Source organism: Somniosus microcephalus, chromosome 15, assembly GCF_052327205.1.
Source record: "Somniosus microcephalus isolate GS21.2 chromosome 15, FLI_Smic_1.0, whole genome shotgun sequence".
Classification (NCBI taxonomy): Eukaryota; Metazoa; Chordata; class Chondrichthyes; order Squaliformes; family Somniosidae; genus Somniosus; species Somniosus microcephalus.
In genome coordinates this window covers 30,439,922-30,462,913 of record NC_141001.1, presented here as the reverse complement: position 1 = coordinate 30,462,913, position 22,992 = coordinate 30,439,922, and the positions used below count along the sequence as shown (strand labels likewise).

At 44.4% G+C, this 22,992-nt stretch overlaps 2 protein-coding genes across 16 annotated transcripts in view; one reads left to right on the top strand and one right to left on the bottom strand.

Annotated features, from left to right (window-relative positions):
- atg13 (ATG13 autophagy related 13 homolog (S. cerevisiae)) overlaps positions 1-4,023 on the bottom strand; it is a 108,411-nt gene extending 104,388 nt beyond the window's left edge. For all 7 annotated transcript variants that reach the window (XM_086007609.1, XM_086007611.1, XM_086007612.1 and 4 more), the window contains exon 1: positions 3,834-4,023. The gene's annotated coding sequence lies outside the window, so the exon portion shown is untranslated. The remainder of the gene's footprint in view (positions 1-3,833) is intronic.
- A 2,290-nt stretch (positions 4,024-6,313) lies between these two features.
- LOC147106607 (activating molecule in BECN1-regulated autophagy protein 1-like) overlaps positions 6,314-22,992 on the top strand; it is a 514,247-nt gene continuing 497,568 nt past the window's right edge. For 3 of the 9 annotated variants that reach the window (XR_015080961.1, XM_086007606.1, XM_086007608.1), the window contains exon 1: positions 20,974-21,214. The gene's annotated coding sequence lies outside the window, so the exon portion shown is untranslated. Of the gene's footprint in view, positions 6,487-20,972; positions 21,215-22,992 lie in introns of those variants that run through there. The other 6 variants (XM_086007600.1, XM_086007605.1, XM_086007604.1 and 3 more) reach the window with 6 other exon arrangements.

The window sequence follows — 22,992 nt, the reverse complement described above, 5'->3', positions numbered from 1 at the left end:
TAGCTCAGTGAAGGAATGCTCTGTCTGGTGTGTTAATGAGCCATACAGACCAACAACAACTTGCATTTCCCTAATATTCCACACATACAAACATTACAAAACACTTTACAAGGCAGAGAGAAAACAATGTATGGTGAGCAGAAGTAAAAACTCCATGGAGTGATCGTATCAGTAGTACTGAACACTTTTAGCAAGTTCTGAAATATATATATATATATATTCTACCAGATAGATATTGGTACAGATTTTATGTTAAGCTTCGTCTGTTGATTATTAAAAGTTAGACACAGAAGGTAATTTTAAAATTTAAAAAACTAGTAAATAAGTTAACTCATCAATCTTGAAGGACATTTAAAAAATCCTTTTTGATCTATCCCTTCTTCTACAAATAACTGACAGGAGGAAGTGTATACCAGGAAACAAACTTGTCAATTGAGACCACAGCAATGAAGCTTGAGCAATTTATTTTTAACTAAATCCTTGGCTGAGATTTCAATCTAGTAGATTTTAGCACATATACTTCGCATTTCATAAGATGCGTTAGTGTGCAATGTCATAGAATCATACAGCACAGAAGGAGGATATTCGGCCCATCATGCCTGCGCTGGCTATTTGAAAGAGCTATCGAATTAATCCCATTCTCCTGATATTTCCCCGTAGCCCTGCAAATTTTTCCTTTTCAAGTATATATCCATTTCCCTTTTGAAAGTTACCATTGAATTTGCTTCCACCACCCTTTCAGGCAGTGCATTCCAGATCATAACACGCTGCATAAAAAGGTTTCTCTTCACACTCTAGTTCTTTTTTCCAATTACCTTAAATCTGTGTCCACTGGTTATCAATCCTCCTTCCAATGGAAACAGTTTTTCCTATCGACCCGATCAAAACCCTTCATAATTTTGAACACATCTACCCATAACAACAACAAATTGTATTTATATAGCATCTTTAACGTAGTGAAACGTCCCAAGGTGCTTCACAGGAGTATTATAAGACAAAAAATTTGACACCGAGCCACATGAGGAGAAATTAGGGCAGGTGACCAAAAGCTTGGTCGAAGAGGTAGGTTTTAAGGAGCATCTTAAAAGGAGGAAAGAGAGGTAGAGAGGTTTAGGCAACAGAAGGCCAATGGTTGAGTAATTATAATTAGGGATGCTCAAGAGGGCAGAATTAGAGGAGCGCAGGTATCTCGGGGGGATTGTGGGGCTGGAGGAGGTTAGAGAGACAGGTAGGAGTGATGCCATGGAGGGATTTGAAAACAAGGATGAGAATTTTGAAATCGAGGCGTTGCTTAACCAGGAGCCAATGTAGGTCAGTGAGCACACGAGTGATGGGTGAACAGGACTTGGTGCGAGTTAGGACACAGGCAACCGAGTTTTGGATGACCTCAAGTAGTCATTCAGAACACTTACCATTTTGTGCTCATCTCCAGCTTTGAGACAGTTTGTATAGTTTATGGTTCTCGGCTCTGCTCTGACTGTCCTTTTACTGTTGAGGGGATTCCATGGGTCCTTGAGTTGATCAGATTTCTGAATTTTTCTGTCTTGGGTTAACTTACTGGAAAGCTCTTTCTGTTGTTGTAAATGCTAGTAAAAATGTTTTCTGCAATAACAACACTGCCCCGTTCAGATAAATAAAACTTCTGTAAGTTAGGACAAGCGTCTACTGGAAATGGGAATTCATCCTGTTCCACATTTTAAAGTTTTTATACTGAACCCTTTCATAATAAGTTTCTCTATTATACGTTTCTCCTTTAGAACACATATATTGGGTATGGTGTGGTAGACTAACAGGTTACAATGGAGGCTGCATTTCCTCAGCTGAGAATGGGATCAGGCTGTCCGACTCGATAATAAATCACATCAGGGAAAACTCTATGAAGGATCAGCTGATGAATTGCATCAGCCTTATAGTATTTTTTGAGTAGCGCAGAAACTGGGCCATTAAAACATGGAACGTGGACATCTCCCACTATTGTGCTTTTGTTCTGATTTGATTGACAGTTCTGCATCCAGAGTAATTGGATGCTGTCTGACCCAGGGATAAATACAGCAAGCTTTCACTATACCTTCAGCTAATCCTATTGCCAGGTTAGTATGAAAGACAGCACTCTGCAAGTATAAAGGTGCGCGCACTTACATAAAAAGCTTATATAAAAGTGATTCATTTTGGTACGAAGACTGAAGAGAGGCAATATAAACTAAATGGTACAATCTTAAAAAGGGTGCAGGAACAGAGAAACCTGGGGGGGGGTCTATGTATACAAATCTTTGAAAGTGACAGGACAAGTTGAGAAGGTTGCTAAAAAGGCATATGGGATCCTTGGCTTTATTAATAGAGACAGAGTACAAAAGCAAGGAAGATATGCGAAACCTTTATAAAACACTGGTTAGGCTAAGCTGGAGTATTGTGGCCAATTCTGAGCACCACACTTTAGGAAGGATATCATGGTTTTGGAGAGGGTGCAGAGGAGATTTACGAGAATGGTACCAGGGGTGCGGAACTTCAGTTATGTGGATACCAGAGAAGCTGGGGTTGTTCTCCTTAGAGCAGAGAAGGTTAAGGGGAGATTTGATAGAAGTGTTCAAAATCATGAAGGGTTTTGACAGAGTAAATAAGAAACTATTTCCAGTGGCAGAAGGGTCGGTAACCAGATGACATCGATTTAAGATAATTGGCAAAAGAACCAAAGGCGACATTAGGAAAAATAAAATTTACGCAGCAAGTTGTTATGATCTGGAATGCACTCCCTGAAACAGTTATGGATGCAGATTCAATAGTAACTTGTAAAAGAGAATTGGATAAATACTTGAAAATAAAAAAATTGCATGGCTATGGGAAAAGAGCAGGGGAGTGGGACTAATTGGATAGCTATTTCAAAAAGCCTGCACAAGATCGATGGGCTGAAAGGTGTCCTTCTGTGCTGTATGATTCTATCAAAAGGACATTGACATTTTTTTGAGTCTCTTGAAAAAAAAACCTCAAGTTTAATGTATCAGTGAAAGTTACATACAATAATGTTGTTCCAACTTACAAATTTAACTTGTGAATGTTTCCTACAATAAACAATTCTTACTTAATTTAGTCTGAAATATATTGTTTATCAGCATGGTGTTCGTCTGCTTACCAGAGATAAAAAGTATACCATGGGCAATTATATCCAGTAAACTCAGCAGTAACAAGGAAGATTGTTCCCTGTGACATACCACAGCCTATTTACGACCCGTAAGGTTACATTTTTGGATGATGAAAGACTTTGACCTCAGGGTAGTTCCTAATACATATAACGAACGAGGAGATCTGGGACACGGCCTGAACTGTAAATCTTAGGTAGTATCAATAATTGCAAGAAAACAGCCTCAAAGACCGGTTCGAAAACCAATGATGAGCAAAATGCTGAAATGTTCCGATTGAACAAAAGTCCATCACATGCATCTAAACATACTGTAAAATGCAGTTCAGGTCGTAATAAGAAATCACAGCTTGTTTAAATTCCAGAAAACTTAATTTCATAATCCTTCAACCATTATTCTTGGTGCTACAAATGCAGTTAGCTTGTCACTATCACAGCGCAGAAGGCCCATTGTGCCGCTTTGAAAGAACTATCCAATTAATCTCACTTAAAAAAATACGTAAACATTAAAAACACTGAAATAAATAAAAAAACAAACATGAAAAATAAATAAATATGTAAATGCTGCATTACTGCCATGAGATTATTATATAAATATGAGACGGAAGCGCATTTTGCAGCGGAGTGACAGCCCAGCGCTGTCGGTGGACCGGCGTTGGGTGAGTTTGGGGCGCTGCGCTGCGGGCCCGCGGCCACTTACCCCTCACATTCCAACGGGCACGGTAACCGGCTTCACCTCTCGCCCCGACGCCGTCCCCCCAGCAACAGCGAGGCAGCGTCGAATAGCCGGCTCCTCCGCCCGGTATGAAGGAGGGCGGTGGGGAAGCCCGCTCTCAGCCGAATAATAATCCGCGGTCACAACGAGCGGCGGAGCCTTAGCCTGGGCCTCCCTCCGCTCTCCGCCTCTGTTTACCTCCACCACGCTCCGCAAACACAGCCACCCACCCCAGGCGCGCACATTCGCCACTACCTCCTCCAACCGTACGGTTTAAGTGAAACGGACGCAACTCAAATAAAGACAGCTCTCTGCTGCCCATTGTTTCCGCCCCCCTCCCCCCGCAGTAACGGAATCGGGAAATTATTCCACCAGGTGAATGTGCGGATATTAATCGCAGTGGAGTTTTGGCGTCGTCTCTGGCCTACAATTACCAGCATGCACAGGGCCTGGAAATGACTACATTTCCCAAGGGGGCAAAGGGCTGAACTGACCCATGTCCCAGAACATGCCTGGCTGTAAAGAAGCTACACAGCAAGTTTCCAGAATGAAGTTACTGAGGATCAGGCAGAAATACCATAATTTTATTTCGGAAATTTAAATTGTAGTTTTGCCAATTCGATTACAGGGCAAATTCTAAATGACTTGGATGAATTGAATTTTACGTGCTGATTATTTTTTTCAATTCACACATTCTTATGCCCTTATCATGAGAATTGCTTGATTAGGTGATTGATGTCAAAAGTACCTTCTATTTTTCTTGCCCAATTTTCCCTTCTTCCATGATTCACGTCAGGATACAGTTCCACAAATAAAAACAGAAAATGCTGGAAACACTCAGCTGTATCTGTGGAGTTTTCAGATGTCCAGTATCGGTAGTATTTTGCATTGATTACAGTTCCACAAATGTTGACAGCCCTCTAGTACCTTGCTCAGATGTGGAAACTCTGGCTGTTTCAAAAGATGGACAACATAAACTCTTACTAAACCAAGATATGGGCTCTGAACTGACATACAGTTTCGTGAAATAAAACTGGTAAATAAACATTATACAGTGTAACACACTGAGTCATACACTTAAGTGTCAGCTTTGGTTTAGTGGTAGTGCTCTGGCCTCTGACTCATGGGTTCAAGCCCCATTCCAGAGATTTGAGTAATCTGATACTTCAGTATAGTACCGTGGGAGTGCTGCATTGTCAGAGGTGCCATCTTTCAGATGAGATATTAACCGAGGCCCCATCTGCTCTCTCAGGTGAATGCAAAAGATTCCATGGCACTATTCAAAAAAGAGAATGGAGATCTGGTGTTCTGGCCAACAATTATCCCTCAACCAACATTACTAAAACAGATTATCATTGCTGTTTGTCGGACTTTGCTGTGTGCCAATTGATGGCCATGTTTACCTCAATTACAACAGTGACTACTGTTCAAAAAGCACTTCATTTTCTGTGAAGCTTTGGAATGTCCTTAGGATGTGAAAAGTGTTATTTCAAAGAAAGTGTGTTCGTTTTCCATCCTACTAAGATTGTAGTGCTCCTAGCATTGCCTCAGCTAAGATCAGCGAATTCAGTACATTTTTAAAATTCGTTGATGGAATGTGGGCGTCGCTGGCAAGGTCAGTGTTTATTGCCCATCCCTAGTTGTCCTTGAGAAGGTGGTGGTGAGCCACCTTCTTGAACTGCTGCAGTCCATGTGGTGAAGGTACTTCCACAGTGCTAGTAGGTAGGGAGTTCCAGGATGTTAAGGTTTGAACTTTTGACCTTGATCTTTGTAGCTCCATACAAGACCAGAGGGTACACCTACTTCATAGCCAGCAGGAGAGTCAGGTCTTCTGTTCTTTGTAGGGTACTGTAACAATAATAACTTAAAGGTGTTTTATTCCAAACCTTGCCTTAATGAGGTTGAGAATATTTCAGTTTCCATTATCTTTAAAAGGATTCACAAGACTGAAGGCTTAGGGCTGCCTCGTTCCACATTTGATTGCAGAAAGCAGGCCAAGTGGCCTTGGCAAAATGATTATGCCTATGCATGCAACATGCTCCATTCACAGGCAGACTAGATTCCTGACATCTGCTTTGCCCTCCTTCACCTTTATCCTCACAAATACATTCCATTTTGCAATTTTATGTCAGTGCACAAGATGAACTACAAAGGCTGAGTTTCCTTTCAATGTGTCGACATGATAGTGACTGACGTGTGTGGCTGACTTCTGAAAAAATATACAAGTTTATATGTGAAATGTGGAGATCGTGTGGTGAATGCGTATTAAAATAGCCTGGCACCCAGTTCCAACAGCAGACGGTGATCTAATGCTGTCGATTACTCCAATCTCATTTGTTCTGGCTGTCTGTCTGACTCTAGCTTGATGAAATCGGCCTGTCGGCCTGAATTGAGTTGTTGGTTGATGTTGCGTACTCGATTGCTTTGGGCTGGCCACCTGATGTTATCTAATGCTCTGTGTCTGTTGCTCTGGTCTGGAGAGCCATTGATGTCTGGAACACAAGAAATCATGGAATGTATGAGAGGATTTTAGGCCACACCAAGCTTGTTCCTTTGACAGACAATTATATTTTGTTCAGTTATGGATACTAACCAGCCTGTTTAATCTCCGGAAGTTCCTACCTGTCCCCCACCAAAGGTAAATGAAGCAAATCTCCAGAGCTGATCTTCTATGTGTGAGCCAAGTTGTCATGGTATCTCTCAGGGACTTTGCTGTCCTACATAGCATTTAGTTCGCTCCACGGATGCAATTTCCCCTTGGTGATTTCATGAATGGAAAGCGCTGTCCTTGTTCATTGTGTCACGGCAGTAGAAATTTAATGATGTTTCAGGAGGGAAAAGTCCTACACAAAATGTCTGCCCAGGCTGTGTTTAACCAGCAATTTTACAAGTACAAAATGGACAGCAATGAATGGGGCTGGGAAATGTGAAATGAGCTTCCTTTTTTATAACCTGTTAATTTGGGGGCTGTGGAGTCGGGTGGTGTGGGTGGGGGCCGGTCGTGGGGTGAAGATAGACAAATTTAGTATGATGTACTTCCCATTTAATAGGCCTTTTAAATGACATTTCCCACTAATTTTGTATTTTAAAAAAAAGTGATTAACCGAGATAAAAGGCCATATTTCAAAGTAGTTGAACAATAAGACAAGATAAAGGAAAGATAAAGAACTTGCATTTATATAGTGCATTTGCATATCCTCATGATCTCTCAGTGTGCTTCGTCACCAATCTGTTTCTTTTTAAGTGCAGTTACTGTTATATCAGCAAACAATGCTGGCAAGCTTGGGATTTAAAAGCCTGAAGATTATAGCAGAACAATATTGAGGGAAGTAAGGAGTTCCACATTTGAGATGAGAATAATGATCCAGAATTTCCTGAAACGGCATAACAGGCATTTTAAACAGAAATTTATTCGGAAAATTCCTGAATCTCATTAATATATGTCGGAATGTAAAAACCAGCATAAAATAAGTGGAAATCAGTGTAAACAATTGGGGTCCAAGGAAAGTGCCACACTTGTGCCATATTCATTAGACTTCAATTTTCATGCATGAAAAGAAACTTGACGCCCTCAAACAATCATTTATGGACATTAGGCACTGCATTTTTAAGAAACTGCAATTTTGCAAAATTTCAGTTTTTAATGCAGAACATTCTGATGCCATAAAAATGCATTCAAAGACAAAGAAAATACATTATTGGTCTCAATGAGGAGAACGTTTTTAAAAATTGCATTAAAAAAAAATCAGTGTAAAACACCAGATGTGCATTTGGACTTGTTGCGCCTTAAGGTTTTTAGGCGTAAATTTTGAGCACGCTAGGAATTGGCTTAAATTCAGGAACTTCTCATGACTACCGGACGTCTCAAAGCACTTTACAGCCAATTAAGTACTTTTGGAGTGTAGTCACTGTTGTAATTTGGGAAACGTGAGAGACAATTTTGCATGGGGGCGGGCTATGTTAATGAGCGATAAGGTGTTTTGGCGGAGGTTTTGTAGAATTTGTGTAATAGAGCAATGAAATTTGATTGTAGCTTATGAATTGGTGTTTTTTTAACTGAATTCATGGGATGTGGGCATCACTGGCAAGGCCAGCATTTATTGCCCATCCCTAGTTGCCCTTGAGAAGGTGGTGGTGAGCCACCGCCTTGAACCGCTGCAGTCTGGGGGTACTCCCACAATGCTGTTAGGAAGGGAGTTCCAGAATTTTGACCCAGCGATGATGAAGGAACGGAGATATACTCCCAAGTCAGGATGGTGTGTGACTTGGAGGGGAACTTGGAGGTGGTGGTGTTCCCATGCGCCTGCTGCCCTTGTCCTTCTAGGTGGAAGAGGTCGCGGGTTTGGGAGGTGCTGCCGAAGAAGCCTTGGCGAGTTGCTGCAGTGCATCTTGTAGATGGTACACACTGCAGCCACGGTACGCCAGTGGTGGAGGGAGTGAATGTTTAAAGTGGTGAATGGGGTGCCAATCAAGCGGGCTGCTTTGTCCTGGATGGTGTTGAGCTTCTTGAGTGTTGTTGGAGCTGCACTCATCCAGGCAAGTGGAGAGTATTCCATCACACTCCTTACTTGTGCCTTGTAGATGGTGGAAAAGCTTTGGGGAGTCAGGAGGTGAGACACTCGCTGCAGAATAGCTAGCCTCTGACCTGCTCTTGTTGCCACAGTATTTAAGTGGCTGGTGCAGTTAAGTTTCTGGTCAATGGTGACCCCCAGGATGTTGATGGTGGGGGATTCAGTGATGGTAATGCCGTTGAATGTCATAGAAACATAGAAAACATAGAAGATAGGAGCAGGAGTAGGCCATTCGGCCCCTCGAGCCTGCTCCGCCATTCATCGAGATCACGGCTGATCATCCAAATTCAGTACCCTCCCTGCCTTCTCCCCATATCCCTTGATCCCTTTAGCCTTAAGAAATATATTTAACTCTTGAATATATTTAATGAATTGGCCTCCACTGCCTTCTGTGGTAGAGAATTCCACAGGTTCACCACTCTCTGGGTGAAGAAATTCCTCCTTATCTCTGTCCTAAATGGCTTACCCCTTATCCTTCGACTGTGACCCCTGGTTCTGAACTCCCCAGCCATCGGGAACATCCTTCCTGCATCTAGTCTGTCTAGTCCTGTTAGAATATTATAAGTTTCAATGAGATCCCCTCTCATTCTTCTAAACTCCAGCGAGTATAAGCCCAATCGACCCAATCTCTCCTCATACGTCTTTCCTGCCATCCCAGGTATCAGTCTGGTGAATCTTCGCTGCACTCCCTCCATGGCAAGAACATCCTTCCTCAGATAAGGTGACCAAAACTGCACACAATACTCATGGTGTGGTCTCACCAAGGCCCTGTACAACTGCAGCAAGACATCCTTGTTCGTGTACTCGAACCCTCTCGCTACGAAGGCCAACGTACCATTTGCCTTCTTAACCGCCTGCTGCACCTGCATGCTTACCTTCAGCGATTGGTGCACAAGGACACCCAGGTCTCGTTGCACTTCCCCTTCTCCCAATCTATTGCCAGTCAGATAATAATCTGCCTTCCTGTTTTTGACACCGAAGTGGATAACCTCGCATTTATCCACATTATACTGCATCTGCCATGCTTCTGTCACGGGGCAGTGGTTAGACTCTCGCTTGTTGGAGATAGTCATTGCCTGGCACTTGTGTGGCGTGAATGTTACCAGCCCAAGCCTGAATGTCGTCTAGGTCTTGTTGCATGCGGGCACAGACTGCTTCATTATCTGAGGAGTTGCGAATGGTGCTGAACACTGTGCAGTCATCAGCAAACATCCCCATTTTTGACCTTATGTTGGAGGGAAGGTCATTGATGAAGCAGCTGAAGATGGTTGGGCCTAGGACGCTGCCCTGAGGAACTCCTGCAGCGAAGTCCTGGGGCTGTGATGATTGACCTTCAACCACCACAACCACCTTCCTTTGTGCTAGGTATGAGTCCAGACAGTGGAGAGTTTTCCCCCTGATTCCCATTGACTTCAATTTTATTAGGGCTCTTTGATGCCACACTCGGTCAAATGCTGCCTTGATGTCAAGGGCAGTCACTCTCACCTCACCTCTGGAATTCAGCTCCTTTGTCCATGTTTGGACCAAGGCTGTAATGAGGCCTGGAGTCGAGTGGTCCTGGCTGGAACCTAAACTGGGCATCAGTGAGCAGGTTATTGGTAAGTGCCGCTTCATAGAACTGTCGATGACACCTTCCATCACTTTGCTGATGATTGAGAGTAGACTGATGGGTTGGTAATTGGCTGGATTGGATTTGTCCTGCTTTTTGTGGACAGCATTTTTCCACATTGTTGGACAGATGCCAGTGTTGTAGCTATGCTGGAACAGCTTGGCTCAAGGCGTGGCTAGTTCTGGAGCACATCTTCAGCATGACAGCTGGGTTGTTTTCGGGGCCTTTGCTGTGTCCAGTGCGCTCAGCCGTTCCTTGATATCACGTTGAATGAATCGAATTGGCTGAAGACTTGCTTCTGTGATGGTATGGACTTTAGGAGGAGGACGATATGGATCATCCACTCGGCAGTTCTGGCTGAAGATGGTTGCAAGCGCTTCAGCCTTGTCTTTTGCACTCGTGTGCTGGGCTCCACCATCATTGAGGATGGGGATATTCATGGAGTCTCCTCCTCCCGTTAGTTGTTTAATGGTCCATCACCATTCACGACTGGATGTGGCAGGACTGCAGAGCTTTGATCTGATCCGTTGACTGTGGGATCTCTTAGCCCTGTCTATAGCATGCTGCTTCTGCTTTTTAGCATGCATGTTGTCCTGTCTTGCAGCTTCCCCAGGTTGGCACCTCATATTTAGGTATGCCTGGTGCTGCTCCTGGCATGCTCTTCTCGCTCCTTATTGAACCAGGTTTGGTTCCCTGGCTTGATGGTAATGATAGCGTGAGGGATATGCCGGGCCATGAGGTTACAGATTGTGATTTAATACAATTCTGCTGCTGCTGACGGTCCACAGCGCCTCATGGATGCCCAGCTTTGAGCTGCTAGATCTGTTCTGAATCTGTCCCACCCTGGTGGTAGTGCCACACAACACAATGGAAGGGTGTACTCCGTGTGAAGACGGGACTTCGTCTCCACAATGACTGTGCGATGGTCACTGCTACCAATGCTGTCATGGACAGATGCATCTGCGACAGGTATATTGGTGAGGACGAGGTCAAATATGTTTTTACCTCGTGTTGGTTCTCTAGCCACCTGTCGCAGGCCCAGACTGGCAGCGATATCCTTCAGGACTTGGCCAGCTCGGTCAGTAGTGGTGCTACCAAGCCACCTTTGGTGAAGGACATTGAAGTCCCCCACCCAGAGTGTAGGTCGCTTATGCCTGAATGTCTTTAATCTTTTGTGCCGAATGTCAGCATTACGTGGTTTTGCTGCAAGTTTTCAGGAAATTCAGGGCCACTTCCGCACTTCAGGTTGCAGGAAGGAGGAGCATGCCCGATTTGTATATTTGAAATTGGGAGAACGAGAGAGGAAAATCTGGAACAATTAATGCAATATTATGAAATTGGGACAAATTCGGTTGTGAAAGAAACAGATGAAGAGGTTGGAGAATAGAGATGAGAGAATAGTATATTTGATGAGCTTTACCTTGGAATCTATTCAGGAATGCAAGAAAAGTCGTTTTTAAAATTCGTTTTTATGGAATGTGGGCGTCGCTGGTTGCTCATCCCTAGTTGCCCTTGCGAAGGTGGTGGTGAGCCGCCGCCTTGAACCGCTGCAGTCCGTGTGGTGAGGGTACTCCCACAGTGCTGTGAGGTAGGGAGTTCCAGGATTTTGACCCAGTGACGATGAAGGATCGGCGATATACTTCTAAGTCATGATGGTGTGTGACTTGGAGGGGAACTTGGAGGTGGTGGTGTTCCCATGTGCCTGCTGCCCTTGTTCTTCTAGGTGGACGAGGTCGCGGGTTTGGGAGGTGCTGCCGAAGAAGCCTTGGCGAGTTGCTGCAGTGCATCTTGTAGATGGTACACACTGCAGCTACGGTACGCCGGTGGTGGAGGGAGCGAATGTTTAAGGTGGTGGATAATAATCATAATCATAATCAACTTTATTGTCATTGTTAGTGCACAAGTGCAGTACAACGAAATGTAGTCTTGCGGCTCCCGAGAGTGTACATTTAGATTAAGACATTTAACATTCGACATTCATTTGGCTTGTAATACATAAACATAAACATAATAAAGTGCATTGGCAGATGTGCAGGCTTTAGAGTTTATTTGTAGAGTTCAGAAGGATGACAGCCCTGGGAAAGAAGCTGTTCCTAAATCTGGTCGTACGGGTGCGAATGCATCTGTAGCGTCTCCCAGATGGCAGGGGGGTGAACAGACTGTGGCTGGGGTGGGTAGGGTCTTTGATGATGGTCAGTGACCTCCGTAAACAGCGTTTCTGATAGATGTTCTCTATGGTCGGTAGCCGGGTGCCGGTAATGCGTTGGGCAGTTTTGACTACCCGCTGCAGGGCTTTCCGGTCATAGTAGCTACAGCTGCCATACCATACTGTGATACAGTTTGTCAGGATGCTCTCTATTGTGCAGCGGTAAAAGTTAGAGAGGATCAGGGGTGACAGGTTACATCCCTTCAGCCTCCTTAGGAAATATAGGCGCTGCTGGGCCTTCTTTACCAGAGAGGAGGTATTGAGGGACCAGGAGATGTCTTCCGTGATGTGGACTCCGAGGAACTTAAAGCTATCCACCCTTTCCACCACAGCCCCATGGATGTGGATGGGGGTGTGACTTCCGCCTTTAGACTTCCTGAAGTCCACAATGATTTCCTTGGTTTTCTTGATGTTAAGGGCCAGGTTGTTATCAGCGCACCACTTCACGAGATGCTGGACCTCCTTCCTGTAGGCTGACTCATCGTTGTTGGTGATCTGGCCTACTACCGTGGTATCATCCGCAAACTTGATGAAGGTGTTGGAACCATGAACAGCCACACAGTCGTGGGTGAAGAGGGAGTAGAGGAGGGGGCTCAGCACACATCCTTGTGGGGCCCCCGTGTTCAGGGTCGGGGGGGGGGGGGGGGAGGTGTAGTTACCTAATTTGACAGACTGGGGTCTGTCAGTTAGGAAGTCCAGGGTCCAGTTGCAAAGGGAAGTGTTCAGGCCAAGAGTGTGGCGTTTGGTGGCCAGCTTGTTGGGGACGATAGTGTTGAATGCTGAGCTGTGGTCTATGAACAGCATTCTGATGTAGGTCTCTTTACCGTCTAAGTGATTCAATGCAGAATGTAGAGCAGTTGTGATTGCATCCTCCATTGATCTGTTTGCACGATAGGCAAACTGGTGTTGGTCAAGAGAGGTGGGAACACTGGCTTTGATGTGAGCCAGGACCAGTCTCTCGAAACACTTCATTATGATGGGTGTGAGTGCTACAGGTCGATAGTCGTTCAGACACGTCACAGCCGTTTGCTTTGGCACAGGAATAATGGTAGCGGTCTTGAAGCATGTAGGGACTACTGCCTGGGCCAATGACAGATTGAAGATGGCGGTGAAGACATCAGCCAGCTGATCAGCACATTCCTTGAGTACCCGTCCAGGGATGCTATCCAGTCCAGCAGCCTTACGTGTGTTCACTCCGCGTAGAACACCCCTTACGTCGGAGGTCGACAGAGTGAGCACCTGGTCTTCCGGGGGTGGCAAGGCTTTGGTAGCCGGCTCCCTGATGTCCCTGTCAAAGCGAGCATAGAAGTTGTTAAGCTCTTCCGGAAGGGAGGCATTGCTAACCGGGGGGCTGGTGTTTTTACTCTTGTAGTCAGTGATGGACTGGATGCCTTGCCACATGCGCCGGGGGTCCGAGTTGTTGTGGAAATGATCCTCAATCCGCAGTGTCTGTTTCCTTTTGGCAGTCCTGATACCCTTTTTTAGGTTGGTCCTAGCTGCACTGTAAGCCGCCGCGTCGCCAGATTTAAATGCTACGTCGCGTGCTTTTAGCAGCGAGCGGGCCTCTCCGTTCATCCAGGGTTTCTGGTTGGGGTATGTCCTGATATTTTTATGGGTCGTGACGACCTCGACGCAACTGTTGATGTAGAATAGCACTGTGGATGCGTATTCCTCGATGTCAGTATGGGCAAACATGCTCCAATCAGTGCGTTCGAAGCAATCCTGAAGCTCCGAGACTGCCCCCTCTGGCCATACTTTCACTGATCTTACCGATGTTTTCACTCTTTTGATGAGCGGTTTGTATGCCGGGGCTAGAAACAGGGAGAGGTGGTCAGACTTCCCAAGGTGGGGGCAGGGAATGGCCTTATAAGCATCTACAATGCTCGTGTAGACTTGATCCAGTGTGTTCTCCCCTCTTGTGGGGCAGGAAACATTCTGGTGGAATTTCGGGAGTACAGATTTTAGGTTTATGTGATTGAAGTCCCCCGCGACGATAAAAGTTCCGTCTGGGTGCGCAGTTTGTTGTTCGCTGATGGCCCTATAGAGGTCCTTCAGTGCTAGTTTGGCATTAGCGTGGGGTGCCAATCAAGCGGGCTGCTTTTGTCCTGGATGGTGTCGAGCTTCTTGAGTGTTGTTGGAGCTGCATTCATCCAGGCAAGTGGAGAGTATTCCATCACACTCCTTACTTGTTCCTTGTAAATGGTAGAAAGGCTGTGGGGAGTCAGGAGGTGAGACACTCGCCACAGAATACCTAGCCTCTGACCTGAGAGAGATTCTGAAGCTATAGCAGTCGTATTACATTTTTTCCTAGATACGGGCTTTGTAGCGAGTTAAGAGTTGGGCACGAAAAAGAAAACTAGATTTGTTGGAAGTAACCAGCAATAAGAACATAAGAACATAAGAACATAAGAACATAAGAAATAGGAGCAGGAGTAGGCCAATTGGCCCCTTGAGCCTGCTCCGCCATTCAATAAGATCATGGCTGATCTGATCCTAACCGCCAATCCACTATGACAGGACTATCTCCTGAATCTAACAGCATTAGACACACGAAAACAGGAGCAGGATCAGGCTACACGGCCCCTGGGCCCGCTCCGCTACCCACAGGGCCATGACCTATCCGAACCTAGACTCATGTCCAAATTCCTGCCCGCTCCCCGTAACCCTTAATTCCCTTTTCTACTAGGAAACTGTCTATTTCTGTTTTAAATTTATGTAATGATGTAGCTTCGACAGCTTTTTGGGGCAGCATATTCCATGGACCTACCACCCTCTGAGTGAAGTAGTTCCTCCTCATCTCAGTTTTGAAAGAGCAGCCCCTTATTCTAAGACTATGCCCCCTAGTTCTAGTTTCACCCATCATCTGGAACATCCTCCCTGCATCCACCCGATCCAACCCCTTCATAATCTTCTATGTTTCAATAAGATCGCCTCTCATTCTTCTGAACTCCAATGAGTAGAGTCCCAATCTACTCAACCTCTCCTCATATGTCCATCCCCTCATCCCCGGGATTAATCGAGTGAACCTTCTTTGTACTGACTCGAGAGCAAGTATGTCCTTTCTTAAGTATGGACACCAAAACTGTATGCAGTATTCCAGGTGCGGTCTCACCAATACCTTGTACAACTGAAGCAATACCTCCCTATTTTTATATTCTATCCCCCTAGCAATGAAAGCCAACATTCCATTGGCCTTCTTAATCACTTGCTGCACCTGCATACTAACCTTTTGAGTTTCGTGCACCAGGACCCCCAGATCCCTTTGTACTTCAGTACTTTCAAGTTTCTTGCCATTAAGATAATAACTTGCTCCACGATTTTTCCTGCCAAAGTGCATAACCTCACACTTTCCAGTATTGTATTCCATCTGCCAAATCTCTGCCCACTTACTTAGCCTGTCTATGTCCCCTTGCAGGTTTTTTATGTCCTCCTCACTCACTACTTTCCCTCCCATCTTAGTATCATCTGCAAACTTTGACGTGTTACACTCGGTCCCCTCCTCCAAATCGTTAATATAGATTGTAAAGAGTTGGGGACCCAGCACTGACCCCTGCGGAACACCACTGGTTACTGATTGCCAGTCTGAATATGAACCATTTATCCCAACTCTCTGCCTTCTGTTAGATAGCCAATCCTCTATCCATGCCAGAATATTACCCCCAATCCCGTGATTTTTTATCTTAAGCAATAATCTTTTGTGTGGCACCTTGTCAAATGCCTTTTGGAAGTCTAAATACACTACGTCCACTGGTTCACCTTTATCCACCCTATATGTTACTTCCTCAAAGAACTCCAGCAAATTTGTCAAACATGACTTCCCCTTCATAAAACTATGCTGACTTTGTCTTATTAAATTATGATTATCCAAATGTCCTGTTACTGTCTCCTTAATAATGGACTCCAAAATTTTACCTACCACAGATGTTAGGCTAACCGGTCTATAGTTTCCAGCCTTCTGTCTACTGCCCTTTTTAAATAAGGGTGTTACATTAGCAGTTTTCCAGTCTGCCGGGACCTTTGCTGAGTCCAGGGAGTTTTGGAAGATTATTACCAATGCATCCACAATCCCTACCGCCACTTCCCTCAAAACCCTGGGATGTAAGCCATCAGGTCCAGGTGATTTATCCGCCTTGAGTCCCATTATTTTACCAAGTACTACTTCCTTAGTGATTTTAATCGTATTTAGCTCCTCCCCCCCTATAGCCCCCTGCTTGTCAAGTGTTGGGATATTCTTGGTGTCCTCTACTGTAAAGACTGATGTAAAATATTCATTCAGTGTTTTTGCCATCTCCATATTTCCCACCATTAATTTCCCGGTCTCATCCTCTAAGGGACCAACATTTACTTTAGCCACCCTTTTTCTTTTTATATAACTATAAAAACTCTTACTATCTGTCTTTATATTTTTTGCTAATTTACTTTCATAATGTATCTTCCCTTTCTTAATCAATCTTTTTGTTATTTTTTGCTGTCTTTTAAAGTTTTCCCAATCCTCTATCCTCCCACTAGATTTGGCTACCTTATATGCCCTTGTTTTTAGTCGAATACTATCCTTAATTTCTTTACTTAGCCACGGATGGCTGTCTTTTCTTTTACACCCTTTTTTTCTCAGTGGAATATACTTTTTTTGGAATTTGTAAAATAACTCCTTAAACGTACACCACTGATCATGTATCGTCTTATCCTTTAACCTATTTTCCCAATCCACTTTACTCAATTCCGCTCTCATACCTTCATAGTCTCCTTTATTCAAGCTTAGCACGCTTGTTTGAGATACAGCCTCCTCACCCTCTAACTGAATATGGAATTCAACCATGTTATGGTCACTCATTCCAAGGGGATCCTTTACTAGGACATTTTTAATTAATCCTGTCTCGTTACACAGGACCAGATCTAAGGTTGCTTGCCCCCTGGTTGGTTCAGTTACATACTGCTCAAGAAACCCATCCCTAATACACTCAATGAACTCATCCTCAAGGCAGCCCTGCCCAATTTGATTCGTCCAATTTATATGATAGTTAAAATCCCCCATAATTATAGATGTTCCCTTATTACAAGCCTCAACTATTTCCTGATTGATACTCCGTCCAACCGAGTTGCGACTGTTCGGAGGCCTATATACTACACCCACTAGTGTTTTTTTCCCCTTATTATTCCTTATCTCCACCCAAACTGTTTCATTATCCTGATCCTTTGACCCAATATCATTTCTCTGTATTACAGTGATTCCTTCCTTTATTAACATAGCCACCCCACCTCCCCTTCCTTCCTGCCTGTCCTTCCTGATTGTTAAATAACCTGGTATGTTTAATTCCCAGGCATTGTCACCCTGCAGCCATGTTTCTGTAATGGCCACAAGATCATACCCATATGTAGCTATTTGTGCCTTTAACTCGTCTATTGTAAGGAGTGTGGGAGTTGCAATTGAAAGAAAAAAGAAAAAAATTGCAATTATATAGCGACATTATGATGTTGCAAAGAACCTCCCAACCAGTGAAGAACTTTTGAGTTGTAGTCACTGTTGTAATGTAGGAGAAGAAGAAGCCAATTTGTGGCCTAACACGGTCCTACTAACAGCAGGGAGATAAATTACTAGATAATCTGTCTTATTGATGTTGGTAAAAGAGGTGGTTGCAGAGATAGTGGATGCATTGGTTGTAATCTACCAAAATTCTGGAGAGGTCCCAGCGGACTGGAAAACCGCAAATGTAACGCCCCTATATAAGAAAGGAAGGAGACAGAAACCAGGCCACTATCGACCAGTTTGCCTAGCATCTATCATTGGGAAAATGATGCAGTCCATCATTTAAGGAAGTGGTAGCAGGACATTTTGAAAGTCATAATATAGTCAAGCAGAGTCAGCATGGTTTTATGAAAGGGAAATCATGTTTGACACATTTGCTTGCGTTTTTAGAGGATGTAACAAGCAGGGTGGATCAAGGGGAACCAGTAGATGTGTATTTTGATTACCAGAAGGCATTCGATAAGGTGCCACATAAAAGGTTACTGCACAAGATAAGAGCGCACGGGGTTGGGGGGTAATATATTGGCATGGATAGGGGACTGGCTAACTAACGGAAAACAGAGAGTCGGGATAAATTGGTCATTTTCCGGTTGGGAATCAGTAACTAGTGAAGTGCCGCAGGGATCAGTGCTGGGGCCTCAACTATTTACAATCTATACTAATGACTTGGATTAAGGGACCGAGTTTAATGTAGCCAAATTTTCTGATATTACAAAGCTAGGTGTGAAGCAAATTGTGTGGAGGACTCAAAGAATCTCCAAAGGGATATAGAAAGGCTAAGTGAGTAGGCAGGAATCCAGCAGATGCAGTATAATGAGGGAAAGTGCGAGGTTATCCACTTTGGTAGGAAAAATAAAAAAGTAAATTATTTAAATGGGGGAGAGATTACAAAATGCTGAGGTACAGAGGGATCTGGGGGTCATTGTACATGAATCACAAAAAGTTAGCATGCAGGGACAGCAAGTCATTTGGAAGGCAAATGGAGTGTTGGCCTTTATTGCAAAGGCAATGGAGTATAAAAGTAGGGAAGTCCTGTTACAACTGTACAGGGCATTGGTGTGTACAGTTTTGGTCTCCTTATTTAAGGAAGGATATACTTGCATTGGAGGCAGTTCAGAGAAGGTTCACCAGGTTGATTCCGGAGATGAAGGGGTTGTCTTATGAAGAAAGGTTGAGCAGGTTGGGCCTATACTCATTGGATTTTAGAAGAATGAGAGGGGATCTTATTGAAACATATAAGATTCTGAAGGGGCTTGACAAGGTAGATGCAGAAAGGATGTTTCCCCTCGTGGGGGAATCTAGAACTAGGGGGCATAATTTCAGAATAAGCGGGCACCCATTTAAAACGGAAATGAGGAGGAATTTCTTCTCTCAGAGGGTCGTGAATCTTTGGAATTCTCTTCCACAGAGAGCTGTGGAGGCTGGGTCATTGAATATATTTAAGGTGGAGAGAGACAGATTTTTGAATGGTAAGGGAGTCAAGGGTTATGGGGAGCGGGCAGGGAAGTGGAGCTGAGGCCAAGATCAGATCAGCCATGATCTTATTGAATGGCGGAGCAGGCTCGAGGGGCCAAATGACCTACTCCTGCTTCTACGTCTTGTGTTCTTATGTTTCGCAATAAATGTTGGGCAGGACATCTCTTGCCCTTTTTCGAATAGTGCCATGGGATTGTTGTATGTCCACTCGAGGACACAGGCAGGTCTCATCTGAAAGACAGCACATCCAGCAGTGCAGCACTCTAAGTACTACAGTGAAATGTCAGCCCTAGATTATCTGCTGAAGTTGCTACTTCAGAGGTCAGAGTGCTATGTGTGAGCCAAAGCTAGCAGGAGCTAGTAAGCCCAAAAATATATATTTGAGTAAGGACTAAAGGCAAAGCATCAAAGTTAGGAGTCAGTAACTCATGTTTGGACTAGCAAGAAACGAGAAGAAATTGTGTCTTTTTAGAGAATTGAAACAAGATTTTCATTGCAACATCAAAAGGTGTGGAACAGATCAGGATCTGGCACATAGGTGTCCAACCTGGTCTCTTTAGGCTGTGTAGATGCATAGCGGGAGCATCAGAGGCCACGCACAATGTTTAAATCTGTTAGTTCCATATATCTCAAGTTGGTGACACTAACAGATTTGGGATTTGTTCACTACTGAGTGTGGTGTTAAAAAGAACTCCTCCTTTCCAGATCCACAAAATTCAAACTCAAACCAGCAACCAAAGTAAAACCTTGCATTTAAGGAAATCGCATCCTTAAATGTATCAAAGCGCATTATAGTGAATGGAGTATTTCTGAAGTGCGGTCAATGTTGTGTAGGCAAGTGGGGCTGATATTTGCGAACAGCAAGGTCCCACAAACATCTTTTTTTTGGCAGTGCTGGTTGGGGGAGGAGTGTTGTCCGGGATACTCCCTGCTCATACGAAAGATAAATGCAATTGGGATTGAGTTGCCAAGTTTTGGGGGGGGTTTGTGATAGAAGTACTAAGGGTATGCGATCTGAAGTGAGGATAGAATTGAATACCTTGAGTATTGTGTGCAGTTTTGGTCGCCTTATCTGAGGAAGGATGTTCTTGCTATGGAGGGAGTGCAGCGAAGATTCACCAGGCTGATACCTGGGATGGCAGGAATGACGTATGAGGAGAGATTGGGCCGATTGGGCTTATACTTGCTGGAGTTTAGAAGAATGAGAGGGGATCTCATTGAAACTTATAAAATTCTAACAGGACTAGACAGACTAGATGCAGGAAGGATGTTCCCGATGGCCGGGGAGTCCAGAACCAGGGGTCACAGTCTAAGGATAAGGGGTAAGCCATTTAGGACTGAGATGAGGAGGAATTTCTTCACCCAGAGAGTGGTGAACCTGTGGAATTCTCTACCACAGAAGGCAGTGGAGGCCAATTCATTAAATATATTCAAGACGGAGTTGGATATATTTCTTGAGGCTAAAGGGATCAAGGGGTATGGGGAGAAAGCAGAGACAGGGTACTGAATTTGGATGATCAGCCATGATCTCATTGAATGGTGGAGCAGGCTCGAGGGGCCGAATGGCCTACTGCTGCTCCTATCTTCTATGTATTAGCTGGTGATTGCAGAACTGCTGGCACTATGAGCCGATCAGAGCGCTCGTCGATCGTTTGCTGTTGCCTGTCTCAATGACGTTGTCCTATGCTCAGCTGGCACTCTGGGCCCGATTGCTCCGGCCTGGCTCTGTGATGCTGGCTGACGCTCCTCGCTCGATTGCTCCCGCTTGGTTTTTCTGGATCTGCTGTTTCGGAGTAGTAGGAGGAGGGGGGAGGGGAAGGGAAATACCTCCCCCCCAAAAAACACACACCCAACAAAGAACCAACCGACCCTCGGAACCCGGCCCCACCAGCCACAGGCTTACGTGAATAAAGCGGGGAGAGGTGTGTGTGTGGGGCGGAGCGGGAACCCTCAGCTGCTGCTCCTCTGCCTGTGTAGACGGTAGGCCCGAGCCCTCAGCCTCACAATCCCTCCATCCCTCCCCTCCCCTCCCCCTGACTGTGGAGCAGCGCCTCTGTCCACGGCGCGTGAAATGATCACGTCTCTTGACGTGAATGGCGTGGCCCCCCTCCCCGGGTCCATTGCAGGCTGGCTGGCTGCAGTCGGAAGTGGGGGGAGTGTGCTGTGTTCTCTTGTCACCAGGTGTACGAAACTATCAGGAGGCGGTCAAACCTCACTGATGCAATGTCACCAGGAAACCCTTCAGCTCTCCCAAGCACCCGCCTTTTCCTGCATAGAACATTGTTCTCGGGATCTCATCACACTGAAGACATTTTTATTTTGGGTATGGCGCGGGGTCGGGGTGCTGGCGGGAGGTAGTCATAATTTGGGAAATGCAGATACTTAAGTCCCCACTTTTGTGACACGTCATTAAAGCGGGTAGAATTTGAAATACACGAATATTGCTGTATGAAAAGAAAGACTTGCATTTATATAGCGCTTTTCACGAGCACCGGACGTCTCAAAGCGCTTTACAGCTAACGAAGTACTTTTGAAGTGGAGTCACTGTTGTTATGCTTGTGTTGCCGTCTAAAGTTTTTTTTTGCATTTTATTAATCAGTAAATCTGTCTTGATACTTTGTAGAGTTCATATTCTGCCCTTCTGTGCAGGCAACTGACAGCAAAGCCGCTGTCTATTCCTAGTGGAGTTGCTGCACGTGCCATTCATTTTTATAAAGAATGGTTTGCATATAGTATTGCAATTATAAATAAAGGCAATGTAAATTGTATTTGTAAATGAGCTTTTTTAATGTGTGTGATTTCGGGGGTTTCGTCTGACTGGTTTTGTGGGGAAAGCCCAGAGTTCTATTGATGTTGAACAGTAGAAGTTTCTGCCATAATTTTGTATCCACAGGCTGTCTTCTGTTATTACAGCATTCCAGTTTATTTTATTGTAATTTTGGAAGGGACATTGGAATCGTGATGAGGCAGTATACAAATGCTCTCTTATTTGCTGGTGTGATCATTTGAAATTTGTTGGTCTGATAGTTTGGAAAGACCTCTTTTCAACACTGCTGATCAAGCCAAATCATCTCACCAAAATGTAATAGGTTAGTGAGCCAAAAAAACATTGCTTTTCAGTAGCTTACCAGAGGTACTCAAACTCTGGTCCAAGTTGAGTCTTGATCTAGTTTTGTTAATGCAGGTTTTGTTTATGAAACCTTTGTAGTGCCATTTCTTTAACATGGTTTCTGTGTTCTCGGTAGGCATGAAGCTGTATTGTCAAATACTTGCCAATAGCTTTGAAACTGCAACCGGTTGTCCCAATTCTGATTGCTTTGGCCTTAGTTGCACTTCATCTGATGCACCAGAATTGAAAGTTTCAGTGTCAGCATGTCACTAGATTTCATTATGTTGTGATAAAGCGTTGCTTGCTGTTAGGATTTAGTTTGTACATTAAGTCAAGATATCCGATCCAAACACAAGATTCCCACTTTGTGCTTGTTCTTGTTGTATGGAACTCTTGATCTAAGCAAAACATTTGAAAAAGAACCAAAAAAACCTGATCTGTGTGAACAATACATGCCAATTATTCAGTTTTAAAATGCTGACTGCACACGTAGTTAATCCTCCAACAAGACATCATTTGGAGACAGCAGCACAGGTTAAACATCTGGTGACTTGTATGTGAATTGTGTTGTAAACAATCCATTTCTAATTGCTGAAGTAACAGTATACAGAGGGGGCTCTTTATTGTCCATGTACGTGTAAAGTGCTTT